Here is an 18,041-nt window from a genome sequence, read left to right on the forward strand (position 1 = left end):
TAGGAAGGTTGAGAACCACTGCTCTAGAATAATTCATCCATCTGTTGGCACTTATACAAGAGTGTTCATGGTCAGCTTGATGATGCTCATCAGGTTGAGAGAGCAGAGAACAACTAAAAATTTATCTGTCACCTAAAGGGAAGGATGTGTGACCCCTTTGTTCAAATGAAAAAGCAACTGTGGCATTAATGAACTGCACTGGTTGAATTGTCTTATGGAGTTAGGGTCAATTATAAGTTGTTCCCTGTATTAATTCCTTTTAATGTGCATAGAACCTCTCTAAGCAACATTACCATCATCATCATCATCATCATCATCATAATTAACATCATTATTGTCTTAGTTAAGGGTTTCTGTTGCTTCAATAAAACATCATGACCAAAAGCAACTTGGGAGGAAAGTATTTGTTTCCTTTTAGAACTCTCAGGTCACACTCCATCACTTAGGGAAGTCAGGGCAGGAATTCGAGGCAGGAACTGAATTGGAACCCATGGAGGAATGCTGCTTACTGGTTTGCTCTCCATGGCTTGTTCAGCTTGCTTTCTTATATGCCCCAAGACCATGGCCCCAGGAATAGCACTACCCACCATGGACTAGGTCCTCCAACATCAGTTATTATTATGATCTAGTGATCCATTGTTGAGGAATTGAAGTCAAATAGGAGATTCACCAGAACTAGGGAACTAGAGGCCATGCTGTTCACGGGAACCTTTACTGGCATTCTGTGGAGATTATTTCTGGATAACTTGAGAGTTCAAAGGAGGAACAGAAACACACCAAAAAACATACAAAGCAGTTCTCATCACTATCACTAGATGTGCTCAGGACACAGAAGGTCCCATGGCCCAGTGGGGGCTGTTCATATGATGTCCTTGAGTGCTCTAAGCTTCATTGTTTGGGGTGAGATATCTTACCCACAGCATGATGAGAGGTGGTCCTCCCAGGGGAGTAAACAAAGCTCTACAGGAACAGGGTTCACACAGCAGAACAGTGTAGGAATATTATATGCAGACTACAAATCATCAATCAAGAAAATGCCCCCACAGACCTGCCTATAGGCTGATCCCAAAAGGCATTTTTCTCAACTGAAATTCTCTCCTCTTAGATGGCTCTATTGTGTGTCAAGTTGACAAAAACTAACCAATACATTTTGTCACCCCATTTTGCAGATAAATAGTGTCTTTGCTTGTAGACACTAACTATGAGAGCTGGGGTTTGAACTCGGGAGTCCACATGCTCAATAATTCTGTTATACTCGTTTTTGAGAATTACTGAGGACCCTTGAGTAGTCCTCTTGAAGAATGTCATCTACAGACTTTTGCTAGAGAGACTGCTAGATCATATCACATATAGGTCTGTCCCTTTCTGGTCCCGGTCAGGCCCAAGACTGTGTTCAAGTGGACAAGTATGAGAAGTCAGAGGTGTTGTCCAGACAGGGAACATTATCAGCCTTGAGAAGATAAGTATGTTGTTATGTAAAATTCTTAACATTTATACATGCACATTAACAGTATACTGGAAGAAAAACATGTAGATTTTGTTAAAGGAACAGTGTGGGCTTCTGAGTGGAAGGACATCATCAGAAGACCTAAGACTCTCTAAGACCCCTAATGACACATGGGCTTGTGGTAAAAGTTGAATGAAACTCAGCAGTCCTGAAGTACCTGCATGGCAGGCACTCAATCAGTTTTTCTTTAATGCAAAGTTTCTAACTATGTGCAGTATTGCTATTTATGCTGCCACTTCAATAAACCTTGGGCTTTCACAGAAAAGGCCCTTGAGGTCTAAATTTATGAATTTGAATGTAGCTGACTTCAGCATGTTTTAAGCACACAAGAAAGAGACAAGAAATAATGGATTCTGAGAAACAGTGCGAAGTCAGCAGCCAGAAAGACGTGTGCGGACAGTAAGTTTACTTAGTAGAGAAAGTAGAAGTCACTGTTGGTTCAGACAAGACCCAGTGTGCCATAGTTAATATCCCATCAGCAGCACACCTTTGAAAACAGCCATGAGTTTCTGTCACCTCACTGGGAAAGTATGTATTGAAATGATGAAGACCAACTCTGAACAAAACAAACAACCCCAGCCAGCAGGAAGCCCAGTACAGATGGCAAGTAGATAAGATACGGTGTTATGTCCAACACTGACAGTGGTAATGGGAAGTAGGGGTGTTGAACTGGTTGGAATTGGGATTTGTGAAGGTCAAGTAGGGAGTGAGGTGTCATGGAGAAATGGTCTGTGGGTAAAGACCCAAGGGATGTGTAAAAGTGAGGGGAAACTATTAATAGGTTATAGGAGAATTCTTGGGGCTCTAAAACCAGCAAGAGAGTCAGTTTGCTCACCCCCAAAGCCAGGAGGACACACGGGTGTAGTGCTGTGACTGAGTGAGATAAAGCACTTGAATGATTCGATTAGTTTTATTTGGAGGAGGGGAATGAGACAAGGTCAGTTTGGGCTTAAGTTTAATATTCTCTAAAGTAATGTTGGTCCTTTTATTGATAGCATTTGCATTGTATCAGGTATCCTATTAGGTTTCCTCCCAATCCGGTATATTGAAGAAATCTTGAGTCCCGGTGTGACTTTGAAGTTGGATCCTTTGAAGAGGTTATGAAGGATAAACAAGGTCACAAACGGTAGGGTCTACCATGGTTTAACCGTGTCCCCAAAGTTTATGTGCTGAGAAGTAGGAACTTCCAAGAAGTGACGGGTGCATATGAGTGGAATAATGTTTTGTGGGAAGAGTTCGTTAGTATGGACATGACATTGGGGTAAAAGGTGCATTTCTGCACAGCTCACCCTGCCTCAGTCCCTCCCACAGGGAGGCAACTCAAGAAACCCTTGTGGAATTCAGACCCCTCAGCATTGATGGTGAAGTCCTTTGTTTCAAATGGTGATGTATTTGCATAGAATCTAAATACACCCTCCCACACACTTTAGCTCTAGATGACTTATGATACCTAATACAATGTAAATGCTGTCAATAAAAGAACCAACATTAGAGAATATTAAAATTAAGTCCAAGCTGACCTTGTCTCACCTCACTCCTCCAAATAAAATTAAGTCTGGGTGCCAGATAGGATTCTTTTGCATTGTTCCTGCTTTAACTTTGTGTATTTTAAAATTATTGGAGTTGGAGCCAGCAAGATGATTCAGCAGGTAAAGGCTCTGTGCATGAGTGTGACAACCTGAGTCCGTTCTCCAGAGGTGGCAGGAAAGAACTGACTCCAGAGAGCTGTCCTGACTGCCATATGTGTACCTTAGCACCTACATGCCTGCACGCATGTGAGCATACACACATTCATGCACACACATGCACACGCACGCACGCACGCACGCACACACACACGCACACACACATTAAATAAGTAAATGTTTTTTAAAAATTAGCAGTGTCATAGATGGATATTAACTTTGGGGAGTGTCCATTTGTGACTTAGAAAATATGCAAAGCAATTGTCTTAATGAAGCATGCCTTTATCTTTGAGCAATGCCCTATCTTTGGCCTGGAGTGTCCCCTAGGAGTTGATGTTGTAAGAGTCTGGTGGCCATCCTGGGGAGATATTGGGAGATAGTCGAACCTGTGGCAACTGAAGCCTGGTGGGAGGAAGTTAGAACATTAGGGTATGTCCTTGCAGGGATATGGAGGCCCCGCCCCTTCCTGTCTCTCCTTGGCTTCCTGACTGGCTGGCTGCAGCGAGCTGACAGCTTTTTCCTGTGTCCTGTGCTCCTGCCGCGCTGTGCCGCCTCACCACAGCTCCTAAAGCAGTGGGTCTCCTGACCACGGAACAAGACCTCCAGAACCGTGATCCAAAATAAATTCTCCCTCCTTAGAAGTTGTTTGTCTTAGATAGTTTGTTGTAGTAATGGAAAGCCAACAGATACAGGCAAGTTACTGTTAATGGAATGTCTGACTTTCACAGAAGGAGCTTCTCACCTCCAGCGGCATCATCTCTCCAAACACGGGTCTCTTTCAACAGTGAGTGCCTCTCAAATACTCAGTGGGAAAATATGTCCATAGTCATCAATGTTGATGGGTTGTAGGAGTGACATGACCCAGGTACCTGAAAGCTATTCTAACACACCTTCTTGTCCATGTCAGCTCGAGAGCTCACTCTCTATTTTGTATTGGCTTTTGTAGAATTTTGGATTTATTGAAATAAAAAACACTCTGATGCTCAGACTGTGAGATGATTATTATACATCCCCTCTGGAAATCCATTACTGTTTCCAGTTCATCATCTCTGAGAGCACTGTTCTTTACAGATCTGTGTTCTTTTTCTGAAGACCTCGGGAAGTACTGTTTGTCTCAGCCATTGCTTTGTGTTTCCCTTGGGATGCTGATGAACTGGAGTTTGCCTGGGTTCTTCCTAGGTAGAGCAGCAAAAGCTTAGTACAGAATCACTTTGGCATCTCCATTGCCCACTTCTCTGTTAGGAGTGGGAGGCAATTGTCTTAATAAAAAAGTCACCTTGCTGACTGACCTCCTTCCCTTCTTCCTATCATATTCTAATTTTTTTATTTTTCTTCGTTTTATATTTGATTGTAATATAAGTATTTCATTGTAAACACTTTTCTGGAGTAATAGAAGAGAAAGTCCAATGCAAATTCAGTTTCTTCTATCCTTTCACCAACAAAGCTTCTTCTGACAGCAGGTGGGGGGGGGCGGTTTCCCCAACACCAAGCAAGTGACGGGTTCCTCTGGGAGCACCGGCTGGGTGCCCTTGAATGCAGTATAAATCTGACCCTGGAATGAATTCTGGAGGGAACAGAAGCTGGGTCTCAGTTTAACTCTGACAATGTCTATCTAGAGATAACCTAGAGTCCCACAGGTGAAAGCTCTGTCCTCAAGACAATCCCTCTGGGTCACAGGGCATCCTCAATCCCAGCCTCGACCCCTGCTTCTAATGACTGGATATAGATAAGGGTTCCCACGCCTTCTCGTTTGATGAAAACGGGACTTGAATGCCATGGCTTTACGTGGCTTGATTAAATGACAAGGCTTTGGGAGGGCTAGGATTAGAGCCTAGGCCATTTCACTTTAGCTTACTTCTATCCACTTCTGCTCTCTGTTCCATTCCAGAAACACATGTGTGCTGGTCTATCTAACGTAGAGCCCTGAAAGCTTTCAAACTGACGGGAGAGAAGATGAGGATCAAACAGCCCCAAAGCAGAAGATGCAGCAGAGTGGCCCCTGGTGCTCTAGGTGTCTCAAGATGACAACAGATGGTATCTGATTGAGGGATCAGCAGGGTCGGGGAGGAGCCCTGGTGCTGTGTTAGGAAATGCTGGGTTCTCTCCAGTCAGCAGAGAGGGGACCAGACATGGGGCCTGCAGCTGAGCATAGATGGTAAATTAACACAGACAGGAATGGACAGGATATGGCCTTAGGGAAGTTGCTCAGAACAGAACTAGAGCCATAGGTAGTCTCTGGCTATTAACCTGCATGAAGACATCTGTGGTCAGATGCAAGTGTGCTTTGAGGGATCCATGCAGGCCTCTGTGTTCCATTCAGTCTGTGGGGGCAGGTCTGAGACTCTGCAGTTCTAAGGTGTCCTCACAATAGCTGCTCACTGGCCAATCTGAGACACTTATTACCAAGGCTGTCTGTTATGGCAGTGTATAGTGTACACCTCAATTCCCTGCAGTTCTAAACTGTTTCCCAGGTCCTCATGACCCTCAGGGTTAGGGGTGATTCAGGGAGTAAAATACATTTCCATTTGTCCTGGTCACTGGAACTTCTCACTCTAAGGTTTTCCTGCAGACAGTGAGTTGCGAAAGTAGCTTTCACGTCATTATTTGGGTCAGAGGGAGCTATTAAAAACTTTTGAAATATTTAGAAATATGACCAGAGACCATAAGTTGGAGACAGAACAAGAAGGGGTTCCATGGGAGTGGTTGGAGGGAGGAAACGGGGAAATCGTGTAATTATATTTTAATTTCAATTTTTAATTAATTTAAAATCACTTTTTTCAATTTTTTAATTAAAAAAAAACTTTTGAAAATGAAAACATCATGATCAAGTGTATAATTTCAAGAAGGGAGACCCAAAAGCTGCAAGTGGGCAAGCTAGAGGGTATGGTAGTTTGAATGTTTGGGGCCCCCATAAACTCAGGGAGTGGCACTATTAGGAGGTGTGGCCTTGTTGGAGGAGGCTGGATGACGCACACCTTTAATCCAGACCTTGAAGCTGGAGGGCACACCTTTAATCTGAGCAACGCCTTCTCTTGGAAGTGTGTCAGTTCGGGGCAGGCTTTGAGGTCTTTTTCTCAAGCTTCCCTCAGTGTGACTATCAGTTGACTTCCTGCTGCCTTCTGGTCAAGATGTAGCCAGCTCCATGTCTGCCTGCACACTGCCATGCTCTCCATCATGATGGTAATGGACCGAACCTCTGAAACTGTAAGTCACCACCTCAATGAAATGTTTTCTTTGGAAGAGTTACTGTGGTCACGGTGTCTTTTCACAGCAATAAAAACCCTAACTAAGACCAACGGGAAGACCAGAGGCCTGGGTCCAGGCTCTAGCCCACCCTTGTTCTGCATCATGAGGCTGGGGTAGCTTTGGAAAGAATGCTTAAGACAGGATTGGAAAGCAGGGCTTGATTGGAGAGCTGTGGACAGAATTATATATAAAAGATAGATGAGGGCTGGAGAGATGGCTCAGAGGTTAAGAGCACTGCTTGCTCTTCCAAAGGTCCTGAGTTCAAGTCCCAGCAACCACATGGTGGCTTACAACCATCTGTAATGAGATCTGGCACCCTCTTCTGGCCTGCAGTGATACATGCAGGCAGAATATTGTATATATAATAAATAAATAAATAAATAAATAAATAAATAAATAAATAAATAAATAAATAAGATAGATGAGGATCCAGGACCTGAAGCTAACTCTATGACTTAAGTTAAAAATGGGGAAGACAGAATTTTCCTAATGCCTGTTTTTGCTGGACACATCTGTCTACTTACTTCTCACACAGCTGTGCCCTCCTGCTCACCCACCCACTTCTCACACAGCTGTGCCCTCCTGCTCACCCACCCACTTCCCACACAGCTGTGCCCTCCTGCTCACCCACCCACTTCTCACACAGCTGTGCCCTCCTGCTCATCCCACCACTGCACTTTATGGAAGAGGAGAGTTTTGTTTTTTTTAACTAATTTATTTCTATTTTATGTGCACTGGTGTTTTGACTGCATGTTTTGCCTGGAACTGGTGTTATAGACAGTTGTGAGCTGCCATGTGGGTACTGAGAATTGAACCCAGGTCCTCATGAAGAGTAGCCAGTGCTCTTAACCACTGAGCCATCTGTCTAGCCCAAGAGAAGAGAGTTTCTGTTTCCTCCCCTCTGCTCCTCCACATTCCTTTTAAGAGCTTACAGCATGAAATGGTGCTTTGCTTTCTTTGTTTTGGGCGAGTGTGTGCATCTGTATGTGTGCACCTGTGTGGTATATATGGATGTATTTGTGTTGGTGTGGGCATGTGGGTGCTCATGCATGTGTGTATGTGTATGTGTGTGCCTGTGGGGGAGTGCTCACGTGTGTACACACATATATGGTATACATATTTGTGTTGCTGTGTGCATGAGAGTACACATGTACGTGGTATGTGTGTGTCAGAGGTTAACACTGAGTGTCTTCTGGATCACTCCAGCTCAGTTTTTGATGTCGTCTCTCACTGAACCTGGAGCTCAGATGTTGGCCTGGTTATTTGGCCTGTGAGCTCCAGTGATCTTCCTGTCTCCACGCCCTGTGCAGTGAGGTAACAAGATGCACGTGCTGCCACATCTGGCTTTTTTGGTGGGTGCCAACGATCCAAACTCAGGTCCTGTGTTTGTATGACCATCTCCCCAGGCTCTTGTATATTACTTAATTCATGACATTTCATTTCTAATTTAGCCAAGAATGCAGGTTAGCGTTGCAAACAAAGGGCCCAGCATCCAGAACTTGATAGAACAGTTGTGAATGATGAAGCCTTGAAAAGGCAACAATCTCAGGCTCATCTACCCTAGTCCAGGTGTGCAGAATGGCCATGTTGAAACATCAGCTGGTCAATACAGATTTGAACAGAGAGCAGAAAGTGTTAGCATTGATGTCCGGAGTGTGTGTGTGACCTTGAATTAGCTATTTAACTGCCACCCCAGGCTTCTGAGCTTCTAAAAAGATCTGCAGTTTTTTCCTTTATGGGTATAAACATGGCCGCCTCTCTGTAACCTCAGGCTTCAATTTGCCATGTGATGCTTTTCCTGTTTTCGAACCGCTGTCTCAGGGGTAGAGTATATTTGGGGTAAGTAGTGGACCTTGAAATGAAAATAAAATTTCAGACGACTCTAATCAGCCACAATTGTTAACACTGGGGAGGGTAAGGGGAATTTGTTTTTGATCTTGACATTGAAGAGTCATCAAAACATGCACAAGGAAGAAGGGAATCCTACTGAGTGCTCTGACCGTGAGTCACCAGATTTAAACATCACAGAGCAAAACTAAAAATGTGCTTGAGCAGATGCCATGAAAATATATAGTAATAAAGGTCCATTGAAAATGACTCCTGAAAACAGCTCCCTATAGAATGGAAGGGATAAACTCAATTATTCCAAAGAGATGGCTTCCCTTAATAAAATGTCACGAGGGGTGTGAGATGTATAAAACTTGCCTTTGAAAATTGTGGTCTTAGGAGCTCTCATTTCTTATCACATAGAATATAAAATCATTTGAAGTTTGTTGCACTTGAAATCCCATTTATATTCATAGTGGCCAGAACTTCTCAATGTCTAGGAGGCACTTCCATTTCCAAAGAGAAAGATTCATGAATAATGGCCATCACAGGTGTCAATTCAGGTTTTCATAGAACATTACCAGAAGAGGCCAGAAGCTTCCTTCACGGTTCTCATCAATGCCTTGGCACTCCTTGACTTCTCTCATGCCTCGATCATGTACAATTGTGATATGGAACATTGAAATGTATGACATATTAGGACTTATCCCAGTTTTGTAGGAATATATACAAAAATAGCTTAATGACCTTGGGGATGGACAATGAGCCAGCTTCTTTCCTAATTAAATTCTTTAAGTTCACTGGTGTGTAACTGCACAGATAACAGTTCAGCTTGCTGCCTCCCAGGGAGGGCCAGGCAAGTGAAGCCAGAGCCGGCTTCTGAAACAGTGTACTGTCCACACCCCCTGTATCGTTTCTCCATAGAAATCAGCTCTCATAAGTTCTCAATAAATTTAATAGAATATTATTTTTAAATGTTACACTTAGGCCATGCTTTGATCACACATTTGGAGGCTCAACAATACCTGCTAGAAAAACCCTAATGCCATAGTGCCTTTGACTACCCGATATAACCTATCTTTTTAGTCTGACCCAAACTATGGTCTCATGTGGTCTAGATAGAACTGATTTGGATCCACTTTTCTTGTCCAGCTCCAGCTATCTGAACATCTTCCTTGCTTGGGAAAGTTCTTCTCTTGTATGCTTTCCAAGTGCTCTGTGATCCAGCGTCAAGGTCACTGTGCAGGATTCATGTCTCTTCTAGGCAGAGCCTGTAGCTGTGTCCCAGGTGGCTCTGAACATGCTTCACTTCTAGCGCCATGCGGGCTACATGCTATGATTCATGATGACTCAGAACACAGAGATCAGAATCCAAGTTTTCCTCAGCTCTTGGTTTCCAGTGTCACATAGAGAATTGTCATATCGCAGGAGATTGGTAAATAGATACTGTTTTCATTTAGTTAGAACTTCAAATTGTAAGTTTTCAAAATTTCAACTTTTTCAAGGTCTCAACTTACTTGATAATATTTTCTTTATCACCATCTTCCAACAATTGACACATTCTGTGTCCTAATCATTGTCCCAAGGTTTACATATGTTACATCAAAATATATTGAACAAGATGCCCTTGCTTTCTTTAATAAATGCTATCAGTATTGCAGTTATCTTGCAGGTATTTTAACAATTTCCTCCACTACCAATGAAGTCTAGATGTCGCCAAGTTATCCTTACTGATACCAAAGTCCGTATCATCTGCATTTACACCAGATATATCGATGTGTCCATACATGCCTAATTATATGTATAAACTCATAATTACTATATGTTATATAGTTCATTATCAAACAAATTAAGTTTCTTCAAGCCAGTCTTACTAACCTTGGATCATTCCCACACATTTATATATCTGGCAGTCAGTTTTGTATGAAAATACTTTGATGTAAGGATTACTCAGTTATCAAATTGTGAATGACTGTGTATATAATTTACTCATTTGCAAATCTTAATTGAAGAATGACTGTGTATCAGATTCTGTGGTAGAAAAACAGATAACTGTAGATGTAATTCTAAACAGTCTTATTAAATAAGAAACACGGAGCCAAATGCAGAGTTAAAAGCCCAGAGGTCAGAGCAGTAGCTAAGAGCTGAGACTAAGACCTCCTTCTTACCACCCGCTGCCACTGCCATCCTTCCCCTGAGAAAGAGACCTACTTCCTGTGTGTCTGTCTTTTTATTGACTTTCTATTCTCATTGGTTCTAAACCCTACCACATGACCTCCTCATCACTGCCTGTCTATACAGACCTCCATGTCTCTATGGTTGGTATTGAGATTAAAGGCATGTGTTTCCATGCTGGTGGTGTCCTTGAACACCCAAAGATCTACCTGCCATGTGATCAGGATTAAGGGTGTGTGTTACCACTGCCAGACTTTTGTTAAATGGCTTGTTATTAGCTCTGACCCCCAGGCATTTTTATTTATTAACATACAAATAAAATCACATTTCAGCACAAATAAAATATCACCATATTAACCATGGTTCTTATCCTCATGAAAGTGTAATTTAGGCCAGGGAATAATCTCCAGGTTTAGAATAGACTTGAGAAGGCATAAGGCCTGCCCCTGAGTGTCTGTCCCAGTAGGAGGGCAATGCTTTCTCCTTCAACTGTGGCCAGGCTCGAACATGAAGCTGGAGGCCAGGGAGGCTGCCTGCTTCCCCGTCTTCTGTGTTGACTGCACGTGCTCTTTATTTACTCAAGATCATTTCATAGACCTGTTAGCACAGCATTGTGCTGAAAAAAGGGTCAGTAGCCTACTGCTTGCTCTTACCAGGGAGGCCTTGGGGAAGCTGCCTCAAGACAGCTACACCATGAAAAATAGCTGAGGCTATCTCTCAACGTGGCACAATAGTTAAATACTGTTTATCAACATGATCTATAGTAGCTACTGTCTTATAATAACTAATTTCTGCTTAGCCACAATTGTTGGATTGTGAAGTCTATTCAACCAAATTCCATTGAAAGCATCCATCTACATAGTTCATTGTTCTTGACTATGAAACCTTTTCCAGTGTGGCCTCCTCTGTGTTCTCCTGTCTAGGACACACCTCAGCAATCCTTCCCACTAAGTCTTCACTCTCTGAGTGCCCTGCAACTTATAGACGAATCTGTTGTTCCCAGCACAGTGTAGTTGGCTGAGGGGAGGGTTTTCAGAAGCAAAGCTAAAGTTCAGCAGAGGTCTTCAGAGAATGCCAGCATTGACCGGCAGCACGGAGAACTGCCCATGCAACCAGTGTCCGCCTGCCTCGCTCGTCACCACCATGGCTGTCCCAGCTTTTCTTCCTAGGAGAACTCAGGAGTTCCTGAGTGCTTCTTATAGGGCAGTGGCAGGTCTTCCTGAGAACCCCCATCCCCAAGCCTCCCTGTGCTGAACACATAGTTTATCTCCACGATTACTAATAGTTAAAGAAAACGGGCTTAAAGACTCTTTATTTAAAAAAAAATCACATCCAATTTTATTCTAGTTCTCCAAAATGTATACCAAACATGCTTATTGCTTCTAAAATGCATGTCACCCTTCATATAATGGTTATTACATCTTTCTTTTATTCCTTCTTCACTCGCTTTTCTTTATAGTTCTTTAATACTGGGTTGCCCAGTTAAGAACCTCTGACCTACTCTTCTGATTAAGTTTCTTTCCAATACTAATGACCAGCACTAACTTATAAAAGAAAGACTTTTGATCTTATCAGTCTCTTGTTAGGGTGAGAGCAGGCTGTCACCCATGACCACATGGTCTAGTGTACAATCAATCTTAGCGTCTGACCTTGAGTCCCTAATCAAAGTCATAGTCTATCTTTCAGCTTCTTCTGGGGCCATGTTCAGTTTATCTGTCAACACATTAAAGCTGGTACACTGGTAAATACAATAAACATCTCAAATATGGTGAGACAGGCATTTTCAATGAAGTCCTCAAGACAAGCCACCCAGAAGTCATTCACAAGCACTGATTTACTTTCAGCTTTTCCTGAGCCCTGTCAAAATCAAGGTTACCATACAAGCGTTGAACAAGTTCTGTAACTGGTTCTTTACATGTGTAAGATATCTGCTGAGAAACTTTTACTAGTAATTCCAGTACCTGCGGGCAACACTGGACATCTTTGTTATGACAGCAGAGATCGAACAGTGAAAAATACGTTGGGACATTGTCTGAACTGTGTAAGGTACTGTGGCTGGTAACAGAGATCAAGAATATTATCCTACCCTTTGGGATGGTGGAAAAAATGAACAGAGACCAATGAATAAGCCGTGTTCACTGCTGAAGACTGTTGGGGTCCAAGAGAAGCCCCCAAGAAAGACCAACAGTCATGTATGCAATTTAGCAAGAACGTTTATTTCCAGCATGGTGGGGTGGCAAATAGCGACCCCAAAGGGGGGGGGGATGTTGCAAGCTCCTTTTAAGCAGAGTTAGGGGAATTCCAGAGAGGAAGGATTAATCTGGTGCTGATTGGTAGAGGAAAGATTAGTCTGGGAGTTGATTGGTGGGAGGCTGTAGTGGTTAGAGACCCATTGGTGGTGGGGGGAGGGGTCTAGTGTCTAAGAGCTTGTTGACAAGAGGGTAGGGAAAGCTATCTTTAGCTGGCCGAAGTCTGGGGGACATCTGCTGAGCCAGTAGAAGGGGTTTGGGGGCCTGCTGAGCCGGCAGGAGTCTGGGGGGCACCTGTTGACTGGTTGCCCTAAGTTGTGGTTTTCCTGAGAATTGCTTGCTCAGCTCCAGCCCGATCTAGTGAACTGAAACTAAGGCCTGGTCCATGCCAGGGCTGCTAGGGGAGCCTGTTAGGGCCCTGGCTTGGCCATCCAGTCCTTCCAAAGACATGTAAGAGCTTCCATGGCTGCAGCCAGTGCTGCATGGAGATTTTAGAGGCCAGTTTTCCACAGTATTTGTGAATTACAGTATTTGTCACTGAAACCAAAACTCTGAAGAAGTAGATAGTAATTTCCACTCGCATCATTCAGATCGGCCGCGTGCATCTAAACACCCTTGCCTAAGCCGATACTTGTCTGCAACGTAGGCAAACAATGTTTGGCCATCCCTGGCAGACGGCGTCTGCCCTGTGGCTTCTGTATCTTCAAACATCTTCACAAGTGGGTCCATTGTTGCCTGAAGTTGTTGGAGTTGTGCGACGGTTCTTTTTTCTCTCTAAGTATGAGGGACAGCACATAGAGCAGTGATTTTCAACCTTCCTAATGCTGCAACCATTGAATACAGTTCCTCGTGTTGTGGTCATCCCCCGAATATAAAATCACTTTTGTTGCTACTTCATAACTGTAATTTTGCTACTGTTTTGAATTGTAATGTAAATACCTGTGTTTTCTGATGGTCTTGGGTGACCCCTGCGAAAGGGTCATTTGACTCCCAATGAGATCTCCGCTCACAGGGTGAGAACCACTGATATAAAGGTTTTCATACACAGCCATAGCCCTGCTGGCATCACTGAGAGGATCCAGTTTTTCTTGTAGCAGTTCCTTTTCATTATATGTCTCCTCCACAGAAAGGCACTCCTGGAGCAGAAAGGCCACATGCCAGTCCAGACAGTCAAGCCTCAGATTCCGAGTGGTGGCTGGACATGCCCGGAAACAGTAATCTTGTCAACAGACACTGAGGAGACTGCAGCTCTGTCTGGGAAGCTACCTGGGCCTGTGTGACAAGGTAGCTGCAGCCAGATCAGATAGCTGCGCCCGCTGGGTGCTGGCACCTCATCATGCCACAGACACTGCACAGGTGTTTCATAGCGGGTGTCTCTGTCAGCTGGCGATGCAATTGTAGGTGTGTGCTCTGGGGAGACTCCATGAGTGCACACAGTCAGCTTCATGCCTTTGAGCCATATTTATGACCTTTTCAAAGGCAGGTGAAGAAAAGAAAAGAAAATATCTCAATTAAGAAACAATTAGTAACTTAAATTCTATTTTAATCCCATCACTATCGTTCTCTCAGATGAAGAAAAACTACAAGATATTCTTAGTTATTCTCTACTATTGTGAGGAAACACCATGACCAAGGCAACTTATAGAAAAAAGCATTTAATTGGGGGCTTGCTTACAGTTTCAGACAGTTAGTCCATGTTCATCATGGAGTATGGGGGGCCTGTTCTCAGGTTCCTTGTGGCTTTACCCAGCAGGTCCGCATAGAGGATGATCAGGACCACGGGCCTGAGTGCAGGTGTCTGAGATGGTCTGCGCTTGGCTGTGCTGGGGAGGAGGTCTTTTGCTCCACCCCTTGGCGTCTCTATAAAAACCCTGGGGCAGAGACAGTCAGGGCCTGTTGGAATAGGTTCCAGGCCCTCTCGAGGCTGTCCCTTATTTTCTATCTGTTTCTCTCCGCAAGATTCTCTGCAACAAATCCTTCTATCTAATATTTCCTGCTGCTCGCACTCAAGAAAACTCTGGGGAACTGTGGTGGGTAAACGCCCCACAATGGAGGGGAGAGTGAACACAGGCAGAAAGGCAGGCATTGGCTAGTGAAGTCGCTGACAGCTACATCCTGATCCGCAAGCCTGAGGCAGAGAGACAGTGAGACTGAGCCTGGCATTGGGCTTTTGAAGTGTCAAAGCCCACATCATAGCAACATGTCTCCTCTAACAAGTCCACACCTCCTAAGCCTTCCTAAACAGTGCACCAACTGGGGACCGAGTATTCGAATATATAAGCCTATGGGGGCCATTCCTATTTAAACCACTCCAGATGGCTTGAGTCAGAGAGATGTTTGTGCTTCCTATCCCCTTTCATTTGTGTGTCCATGTGGCTGTTAATGCTATGGTGGCTTCTAACAAGGAACGTCAGGGTCTGCAGCAGCAAATACCTCTTACAGGAAATAGACTTCATTCACCCGGTGGTCACATCTGGGGTTCATGTCCTGCCAAGCAATGGAGCCTAAACATCCCTGCATCCATACAGAGGGATGAAAGATTCACTTGGAGTGGACTCTGTGCTGTGAGAACATGAAAGAGTCTTGGCGATTCCCCAAAATACTTAGAATGTGAGGAGGGAGGTGTGTGGTGTAAACTCCAGAGCAAGCCAGTGTGCTGCAAGCAGGTATGCTCCAGCCAGGGTCATGCAGCCCCTACTTGGGGTAGGAACCTTCTGCTGGAGTTTGATGAGGAATTGCTGGTACTGAAAATCTAGTAAATGATCCTCCTCTCTGTGTAGTCAAATCGCTGTGGGCTACAGGAGGGTTTTAGAAGCTGATTTTCTGATCCTACATATCTCCTACCACAGGCCATAAGACAAAGCCAGCTTCTCTCTTCCTCTTAGCCAAGCCCCTTGAAGTTGTTTTGGGACTTGGGCTGTGATAATGATTTGAAGAAGACACAGAAGAAGGGATTTTGAGAGTGACTTCAACTCAGAGGCTCCAAATGTGTCAATCCTAGGAGATAAGCTTGAGGAGTGAGACTATCCACCTCACCAAGGCTGGTATTGCCTCATAAACCACTAGTGTTTCTATAACTAAGACAATCCCTGTCTTAATCATAAACAGTCATGTAGTCTCATGCTTGATTATAGCACTCACAGGCAAAAGGTATGAGACGTCCCTACCATCAAGGGATGATTCTAGAAATACCTTGAGGACCCAGAGAGTAAGACCCTCCATGTTCTTCTGTAACCGCTTCTGAAATGTTGGAGGCAGACAACTAAAGAAGCTCTGAACAAATCTCTTACAGTGAGAAATGCCCAGAAGAAAATCGGACAGGGTAAAGGGGACACACACTTTCAGGTCAGCCCACAGCAATGCAGAGGTAGATGCCATGGTGAGGCGGTGGGAGAGAGTGGATATGGTGGCCTCCAGAAAGGGACACCCCACCTGCCACTGTGCACAGTTCAGCAGACAGCCATTCATCCGCCTGAAGGCCTTGACTCACATTTGTGGTGACAGAAAAGTCCTCTGGTAGGGAAAACAATTAGTGCACCCCTACCACCTTCCCTCTGGGAGCAGAGAGGAGGAACTGGGGCCTTAATGAACACCCTCCTTCCTGTGGAATTAGCAAACTATGATGGAGACAGCTTAGCTCCAAAGAAGACATTCCTTACCCAAAAGCTTTTGGCCAGAGCCGTCCACACTCTTTCAATATCCATACAGAAACATTTATAATAACCACATGCTCTATCTAATCACAGCCATCTGCAGCCATCACCTACACACAGTGCTTGCCACATCCCCTGGAAGAATCTCAATTTGCAGGCTCGGGAAGGGGAAGGAGGTTTTCCACCTCCCCCTTGCTAGTGGATTAACAGTCAGACTACAGGCAGCTAGTGCCAAGTTTCTCTGCCAAACATGTGGTGCTTTTTACACAAGGCAAAGGAGCCACTCTAGCACCCTCAGTATTTATGTTTTCCTTTCTTACAGGCAAGAAGCACTCGGAACTCCTATTTACGCAAAGCCTCACTAAGGTTGGGTATGGTGATGCCGTCCTGCAACCCTGTAGCCTGGACAGGGGGACCGCTTTGAATTCCAAACCAGTCTAAAGTGCAAATTGAGACCCTATCTTAAAATATAAAAAAGAGCTGGGTGGTGGTGGTGCACGCCTTTAATCCCAGCACTTGGAAGGCAGAGGCAGGTGGATTTCTGTGAATCCAAGGCAAGCTTCGTCTACAGAGCAAGTTCCAGGATAGCCAAGGCTGTTACAGAGAGAAACTCTGTCTCAAAACAAAACAAAACAAAAATAAATAAGCCAATCTTTAGTTGATGAACACTTTCAACTTTCTACATAATAAACATTTTTATGGAGAAAACTTACGAGTTTTATTTCATCTTGTTCTTTTTATTCTTTCTATTGAGATCTCATCCAGTTTTATAGTAAATCAAATTAAGCCGTGGGAGGGAAATAAAAATGCAAACTATTTACCCAACTCACATATTAATCACTCAATGAGGGTGAAAGCTGCATGCGTAGCTGAGTGTGTACACTAGTGTTAAGGCTTACATGTAAAAATAAACATATAATGTCCTCTGTGGGCTCATGTGCTTCAGCTCGGTTCCTGGCAGCGCTGTTTTGGAATGCCTGTGGGACTTTTAGATGTGAGTACCCAGCCGGAGGAAGTGGGTTGCTGAAACAGGCTTTATGGGGGTTATACATAGTCTCTCTGCTTCTCACTGAGAGGTGAGCAAGATCCTTGATGCAAGATCCTGCCACCCCAGGGGCTCCACCCCACGCTGTGCCTTCTTTCCCACATGGTGAGCACAAGAAATACCTCCCCTGTAAGCTGCTTTTTCTGGATAATTAGTCATAAGCATTGAGAAAGTAACAAATACACCTAGAAGAAATGTGTACATATTTCTGAAAACAGGACTGTCTACAGCAGCTAAGTTAAAAAAAAAAAAAATCAGACCAGAAACAAATGATTCACAATAAAACACGATTTTTTTCCCACGGGGCTCAAATCTTAACAGGTTAAGATTCCTGAAACAAGGATGCAGCACACCGGTAACAAGCTGCTGTGGAGCTATGGGCTCCCCTCCCCCACCAATCCGAACAGCGACTGCGCTCAGAAAGACAGCAACTGTTTGAAACCGACTTATTCCACGTCCTCTTCTGTGTTTGCGAGTTCTCTCTGCTGAAGCTTCAGGATGAGGATATTTTTTTTTAAATGGAGCTATTTTCTCAGCTCATCTCTTGGCATCCAAAGTCACTGGCCTAGCTGCTGGGGGACTGGGGTGATGTCGGCGACCCTGGTGTAGCATCCGGACTGGCTCCAGGAGAGGGCATCTCACCTTCCCACTTAA

The 18,041-nt window shown here is 44.1% G+C and overlaps 1 pseudogene; it reads right to left on the reverse strand.

The window, feature by feature from the left end:
- Positions 1-11,885: 11,885 nt before the first annotated feature.
- On the reverse strand, positions 11,886-13,418 carry LOC102914435 (eukaryotic translation initiation factor 3 subunit E pseudogene; annotated as a pseudogene).
- Positions 13,419-18,041: the final 4,623 nt, after the last annotated feature.

The sequence above is a fragment of the Peromyscus maniculatus genome, chromosome 9, assembly GCF_049852395.1.
Source record: "Peromyscus maniculatus bairdii isolate BWxNUB_F1_BW_parent chromosome 9, HU_Pman_BW_mat_3.1, whole genome shotgun sequence".
Classification (NCBI taxonomy): domain Eukaryota; kingdom Metazoa; phylum Chordata; class Mammalia; order Rodentia; family Cricetidae; genus Peromyscus; species Peromyscus maniculatus.